Source organism: Triticum aestivum, chromosome 7D, assembly GCF_018294505.1.
Source record: "Triticum aestivum cultivar Chinese Spring chromosome 7D, IWGSC CS RefSeq v2.1, whole genome shotgun sequence".
NCBI classification, from domain to species: domain Eukaryota; kingdom Viridiplantae; phylum Streptophyta; class Magnoliopsida; order Poales; family Poaceae; genus Triticum; species Triticum aestivum.
This window is the reverse complement of record NC_057814.1, coordinates 295,109,314-295,117,098: the sequence shown is the minus strand read 5'-3', so window position 1 is coordinate 295,117,098 and position 7,785 is coordinate 295,109,314.

Genomic DNA, 7,785 nt, shown 5'->3' with positions numbered 1-7,785 from the left:
TAGAAAACCATTTCGGTAAGGGGAGAGGATTTTCATGTCATTACCCAAACAACGGTGTTTGAATATTTGATAAAGAAAATTTAGCATTGTGCTTCAAATGTTCTTATTGAAATTCGGAGTACCACAGACATGCTTCGAGATAGCATTGATGTGGTCTTCAAGCAAAGGCCAGACATTGGATACACGAAGGATTCATCAGGAATAACTTGTAGAATAAGTCTTACAATTTCCTCATGGAAGAATAGCTAACCTTGCCAAAAGGAAACTATAACAATAGGTCCTCCGGCCAGGTGTGCTAGGCATGACATCACCTTACCGGGTCATATAAAGACCAATGTTATAACTCTTGGAAATATGTTCCAACCATCATATCTGACCGAGATTCAGATCTGATTGGTGTTAGGATACCTCAAACTCAGGATGTCTGGGAAGAAAAGGTGCGACACAAATTGACGATACAACATTTTAAGGTTCTCGGGAAATGAACTATGGAAGCGAGTTCCAAAATAAGAGTTCATCATTAAACCAAGGAGAGGTGAGGAGGTGGATGATTGACTCAGCGACAATTTATTGAGATTTCCAAAAAGACGGATTTATGTGAAGAAGGAGATAACAATTGTTAGATCAAATGATATAATGATGTATGTTCGAGGAAAACATCCACAATTAAACTTGGTTGACAAGTGCACCCAAAATATGGGCTGGGTTGCACGACCAATGTTAGAATGGTGATTCGCTAACCAATACACAAAGAATGAGACTATCGTTCATTAACTTACAAGCAGTAGGGTTGCTAGAAGTCTTGAATTTTACACATCACAATCCATTTGTCGGTATTTCGGTTCGAAACAACACGGGGACCAAGATAGAATGGTGATGGTGAGAAGTATCACTACATCCAGAATTCTTAAGAGGTGGAGCAATCCTTACAACATCCTTGGCATAAAAGACAGTAATGCTATAAGGTAGAACATAATACAAGCTGGATAGCAAGTTGCATCCATAACCGGAACAAGTTTGTGATAAAAGGAAGGTAAGGATGTAGTCCATGGTAAATCAAATTACCAAGGAACGAGGATGGCACTTATCATCATGAATTCGATCGATATCCTAGAAGAGCTCAGAATGCTGATGATGATCATGACACAATTGTCGAGAGATTTCATGAAGATGTAATCGATCGGCGACGACATCAAGTCAAAGGAATGATGAAGCGAAAGGTTATTGGGACCAAGGGTACGACACAAACTCGAAATCAGGCTTGCTGCTCAAGGTGAATCGATAAGACAAGGAACTCGACATAAGCTTAGCTCATCGTCGAAAATTGTGCTCCGGGAAGGACCAGATAGCACAGTTAAAATTAGCACGATAATGATGTAGCCGGTCAGGCTCGGAATGACGTGGAGTATTAAACTTCTCAACAACAAAGTACTGGAAGTACTGAATCACAGTGTTGATTTGATTTCACAAATCGGTGTTCTCGGTTGACGACAACCCAGAACCCATGGAGTGACCATGACGGGGAAAGTTAGTACTTCATCAGAAATTCATAAGATGTAGTGTAATGGGTTGATATCCTCGAGATACCAGGGGTAATACTCGAAGGTAGATCAAAATAGAGGTTGGGCAGACGTAATGATCTGCAGAAGGCAAGTACTTTTAACTTGTCCGAGAATGGGATCAAAGAAGAACAATCACGGTCGGAACCACGATTGCAAAGGACAAAATCATAGATACAAAATCAAATTATGTCAAGTGAATAATTATTGTTACGAGAAGCTATCATGATAAGCTCAACATCGTTTCCATGGGCATGAACACAAAGTTCAAGGTCGACTCCCACTTCTCCAATGCATAACCTTTCACTCACTTCTCATTTTCGAAGCAGTTGTAATATTGAAATTTTATCTGTCATAACACCAGTAGAGTATGACCCGTAGTAGTTTCCGGGTTCACACAGATTCAAAAAGGCATAGGTTCAACCCATCTGGGCCTCTTAGGAACATATACCACAAACTTTAGGAGTAAACAACACAAGCTCGAAAGCAGAGCATGTTCGACAAAGCAGAGGATACAATTTACCAAAGGCATTATGTATCCGAGAAAAGACTCACAAAATTATTGAATATCAAGGACGTTGTCGGATAAAATCCAACAAAGGATTTGATGGTCCACAAGAGATCTGATGTGAGCATCGGTACTCAACTAGAAGAAGAAACAATGCGAAGGCATTGGATTATAGAAGCAACTGGCTAATTCAAAGCTCACATGTAAAGGAATTATGATTTCCAAATCAAAGGATCAGAAGCAAACGCTCTGATTAAGGATGGATAAGTTGAGTAGGCTTAGGGTACAATCGACGGCAATTGGATTGGTTGAGAACCAGCTCACGTTTAAAATGACGTCTGAGCCAGAAGGATAATTTTCAGGGAATAACTGATGATTGCGTGCATTCACACACATATCGCATCAACAGGACCAGAATGTCAATCACAAGGATTTTAATGGTTATTGCTAGACAAATGGAATTGTCCAGACTGCAAGCAGACAAGTATTTGCAGAACAATAGTTGGCAGAGAATTACCGGAAGATCGGGTAGTATTTCAACGTATCTAGTGAATCCTATGAACAACTAGTAATGAACGGTTCCTTGATAAGTGCGAAGAAACAAATCATAAGGATATTTTTGTGGCAAGGAACCGCAAGGCAGTGGCACAAGGGATTCTTGGAACAACGACGAGTATTACAGGGTATCTTGTAATAACAAGACCAACTAGGATGAATGTAAGAATGGCAAGTGCATGTAGTTATCCATAAGGGTTGACGGTGGAAGGGGAATTGCAAACGCGATGAACACAAGTTCTCGGGATAACATCGGAGAGTATCCTCGGGGTCTTCTAATGAATCAGGCCATCATCTGGAATGAAGGGGGCTCTCCGGAAGGAAGTAGTTACGAGATCCTAATTTTAGAGTTAGCAAAATCATTTAACCCGAATAGAAAAGAGATCAGAGTCCCAGAGTATAGACGAGAAATAAAAGATCCTAATACCACCCAATGGTGATGTGGACCCATGGGCCGCACAGCCATGTTAGTAAAAGTTTTGCAATGTCTAGACTCGACTTCGGCCAAAGAGTGTGGAAGGGGATTCCTACAGGCAGTCGGCTCTGATACCAACTTGTGACGCCCCCGATTCAATCGTACACTAATCATACACGTAAATGTGTACGATCGAGATCAGGGACTCACAGGAAGATATCACAACACAACTCTAAAAGTAAAATAAGTCATACAAGGATCATAATACAAGCCAGGGGCCTCAAGGGCTCGAATACAAGTGCTCGATCATAGACGAGTCAGCGGAAGCAACAATATCTGAGTACAGACATAAGTTAAACAAGTTGCCGTAAGATGGCTAGCACAAACTTGGATACAGATCGAAAGAGGCGCAGGCCTCCTGCCTGGGATCCTCCTAAACTACTCCTGGCTGTCGTCAGCAGCCTGCACGTAGTAGTAGGCACCTTCGGTGTAGTAGGAGTCGTCGTCGACGGTGGCTTCTGGCTCCTGGGCTCCAGCATCTGGTTGCGACAACCAGGTAGAATGGAAAGGGGGAAAAGAGGGAGAAAAGCAACCGTGAGTACTCATCCAAAGTACTCGCAAGCAAGGAGCTACACTACATATGCATGGGTATATGTGTGAAGGGCCATATCGGTGGATTGAACTGCAGAATGCCAGAATAAGAGGGGGATAGCTAGTCCTGTCGAAGACTACGCTTCAGGCCACCTCCATCTTGTAGCATGTAGAAGAGAGTAGATGGTAAGTTCACCAAGTAGCATCACATAGCATAAACCTACCCGGCGATCCTCTCCTCGTTGCCCTGTTAGAGAGCGATCATCGGGTTATATCTGGCACTTGTAAGGGTGTGTTTTATTAAGTATCCAGTTCTAGTTGTCATAAGGTCAAGGTACAACTTCAAGTTGCCCTGTTACCGAAGATCACGGCTATTCGAATAGATAAACTTCCCTACAGGGGTGCACCACATAACCCAACATGCTTGATCCCCTTTGGCCGGACACACTTTCCGGGGTCATGCCCGGCCTCGAAAGATCAACACATCGTAGCCCCACCTAGGCACAACAGAGAGGTCAGCACGCCGGTCTAAATCCTATGCACGCAGGGGTCTGGGCCCATCGCCCATTGCACACCTGCACGTTGCGTACGCGGCCGGAAGCAGACCTAGCCTAGCAGGCGTTCCAGTCCAATCCGGCGCGCGCCGCTCAGTCGCTGACGTCACGAAGGCTTCGGCTGATACCACGACGTCGAGTGCCCATAACTGTTCCCGCGTAGTTGGTTAGTGCGTATAGGCCAGTGGCCAGACTCAGATCAAATACCAAGATCTCGTTAAGCGTGTTAATTGAAGTATCCGTGAACGCCGACCAGGGCCAGGCCCACCTCTCTCCTAGGTGGTCTCAACCTGCCCTGTCGCTCCGCCACAAAGTAACAGTCGGGGGCCGTCGGGAACCCAGGCCCACCTCTACCGGGATGGAGCCACCTGCCCCTTCAGCCCCCATCTCCGAACAGTATCATAAGTAATGGAACAGTATAAAGTATATAGCATATGCCCGTGATCACCTCCCGAAGTGATCACGACCCAGTAGTATAGCATGGCAGACAGACAAGAGTGTAGGGCTACTGATGGAATACTAGCATCCTATACTAAGCAATTAGGATTGCAGGTAAAGGTAACAACAGTAGTAGCAAGGACAGGCTATGCAGTAGAATAGGATTAACCGAAAGCAGTAACATGCTACACTACTCTAATGCAAGCAGTAGAGAGAAGGAATAGGCGATATCTGGTGATCAAGGGGGGGCTTGCCTGGTTGCTCTGGCAAGGAGGTGTCGTCGACACCGTAGTCGAACTGGGGGTCGCCGGCAGTCTCGGGGTCTACCGGAAAGAAGTAACGGAGGGGGAACACAATAAATAACAGAGCAATCAAAGCATCACAAAGTGTAACATGGCATTACGCGGTGCTAGAGGTGACCTAACGTAGTAGTAGGTGCTACTGGCGAAGGAGGAAAACATCCGGGAAAGTATTCCCGGTGTTTGACGTTTTCGGACAGGTGAACCGGAGGGGGAAAGTTGCGTGTTTGCTATGCTAGGGATGTGTGGCGGACGAACGGGCTGCGTATCCGGATTTGTCTCGTCGTTCTGAGCAACTTTCATGTACAAAGTTTTTCCATCTAAGCTACGGTTTATTTTATATTAATTTTTAAAGTTCTAAATCATTTTCTAAATTATTTTAATTCGGAAATTAAATGTTAAATTGCTATGGGTACACAGAGGTGTAATGATAGAAGGGCTTGTGCGGCTGACCAGTAGGCCCAGTTGACTTGGTCAACTGCCAAGTCAGCAGAGACTGACTGATGGGGCCAGTCAATAGTCCAGTCAGCATTGACCGTTGACTAGTCAAATTGACCAGTGGGTCCCTACTGTCATAGACTGTTTATCTAATCAGATAATTAAGGTTAATTAACAGGGTTAATTAGATTAATTAACATGATTGATTAAGTTAATTAATTATCTTAATTAATTAATTGTTGTCTTTATTATTCTTTTTTTGTTCTGGGGCTAGGCCCACTTGTCATTGGCTCACAGGGGCCTAACGGGCGAACGGGCACGGGGCGCTGTCGACGCCCAACCCGGGTAGGGCCGAGCGGGCGCGGCGCCGGAGGTGGCTGCGGACATGGTGGGGCGAAGCAGCAACGGGGTTGGGGCGGCGGAGCCGCGGCGAGCCAGTGGCCGGAGTGGGGGTGCCCGAGCGCGGGCGCGCGAGCGGACGCAGCCGTGGTGGCTCGAGGCAATGCGGAGCGCGGCCCAGCGTTACGGGACAGCGCGCGGGAGCAGAGGCGGGGGCTGGCACGAGGGGGCAGGGCGTCGTGGCGGGCGCGTCGACGCAGCCACGCAGGGGGGGCGGAGCCACGGCGAGGCGAGCAGCAGAGCTAGCGGGTAGCACAGCTGCGGCGGCAGCAAGTAGAAGCAGCAGCGGTAGCAAGCCGAGATGGCGAGCGGGTGAGGGGCAAAGCGCAAGTGTACGACGGTGACCGCGGGGCAGGAGGGAAGGAGGGGGGTCCTGCTCACGTTCGTTGCAGGGGTACAGGGGCGTCGAGGCTCGGTGCAGCCGGTGAGGAGGAGGCTGGGGACGACGCGAGGTGAGGAGGAGACGAGGTCGGGGTGGCGTGACAACGGCGGAGCGGTGGCGAGCGCTGGCACCGGGGATCGGCTCGGGTGCCGATCCAGATCCAGTGGGAGGGGAAGCTCCGGCCAGGTGGTCCTCCGTGCGGCGGCGACAGGGGCGACGGGCGGCGAACGACGAGGCACCAGGGCACCGGTTGCCTGCCCCGATCCAGATCGGGACCGAGTGGAGGGGCGCGAGGGGAGAGTGGGGGTCGGGGAGAGAAGTGGGGGGTTAGGGTTTCGGTCGGGCGGACCAGGGGTATGTAGGCGCGGCTGACAGGATCCTTGACAAAATAGTCTTGGCTTGTAACCCAGTATTTATTGGACAAGGCCGGCCTGGTTGGCCCAAAGGCCAGCTGGGCCGGGGCCCAGCGGGGGGGGGGGGGGGTTTCTTTTATTTTTGTTTGATTTCCTTTTATCTTTTGCTTATTTTTCTTTTACGGTTTTATTTTAATTCTTGAACTAATTTTGTTCTATACATCACAAAGTGAATTCCTACTTTAGTGTCACACCATCACCCACTACCACAAAAAGTTTTACCCAAAACAAAATAGATTAGTATTTTGTAAAATATCAAAGGCATTTATTTAATTGTTTCAACTATTGTTTTAACCACTTTAGAGTATTTAAGCATTTTACAAAAGTGTGATTCCTCCACCATAATTGCCTATGCATTATTTGGCATAACCCAAACATTTTAGTTTTAATATTTGAAAACTTTTATCATTTGACTTTAATTCAAATTTGAGTCTGAATCGCTTTTAAACTAACACGAGTTTATCGACAGTAATCGAGGTGATGTGGCGTCATTAGCAGAGGTTCACTGTAGCTTAATTATCCGGGCGTCACAGCTAGCGGCTGCACACGGCGTTCCCTCCACTGGATCTTTAAGGACGTGATGAGGTTGCAGCGGTGGGGCTCCTCCTCGTGGTCTCGGTGGTGGTGAGCTGATATAGCATGGTTGTCCCAATCTTTAGATGAGAGTTAACGATCATTTTTGGTGGAATAGACTTTGGTCCGACTACGAACGTGTGAAGACGTTGCACCCTAGCAATTGCTAAACCAACTCCAAGAGATTATTAACCACACCGGAGCACCATTAACCTAACCACGAAGATCTAATTCCTGCATGCAAACAAAGAACAAGCAAGAACTAAGATTGCAATCTGAATATTGCAAATTAAGTTGAAAGCTTTATTGATCAAAGTTTGGAGTTCTACGAGCGTCTTAGTGTGGTTGTTGGACACAAACAAAGTATACGAGTTGTAGCTATGAAAAACTTTTATCTAAACAAAATCCAACTCTAAAGCGACGCCCTCATGGTTGTATTTATAGCGAGACACGGGAATTTTGTCCATCCTTGGCAAGGTGGGATTAAAATCCATCATATGTCATTTTCCCTACTAATGCGGACTCTAAGAACAACCTATCATATGGTGTTTTAAAATTACATGGGCCTGGTCCAAAACAAGGTGGTGCAACACCTATTGAAGGCTATGGACGAAATTCATGAAGTAACATCTTGTATATTTCATCCAAGTCATCATACGTC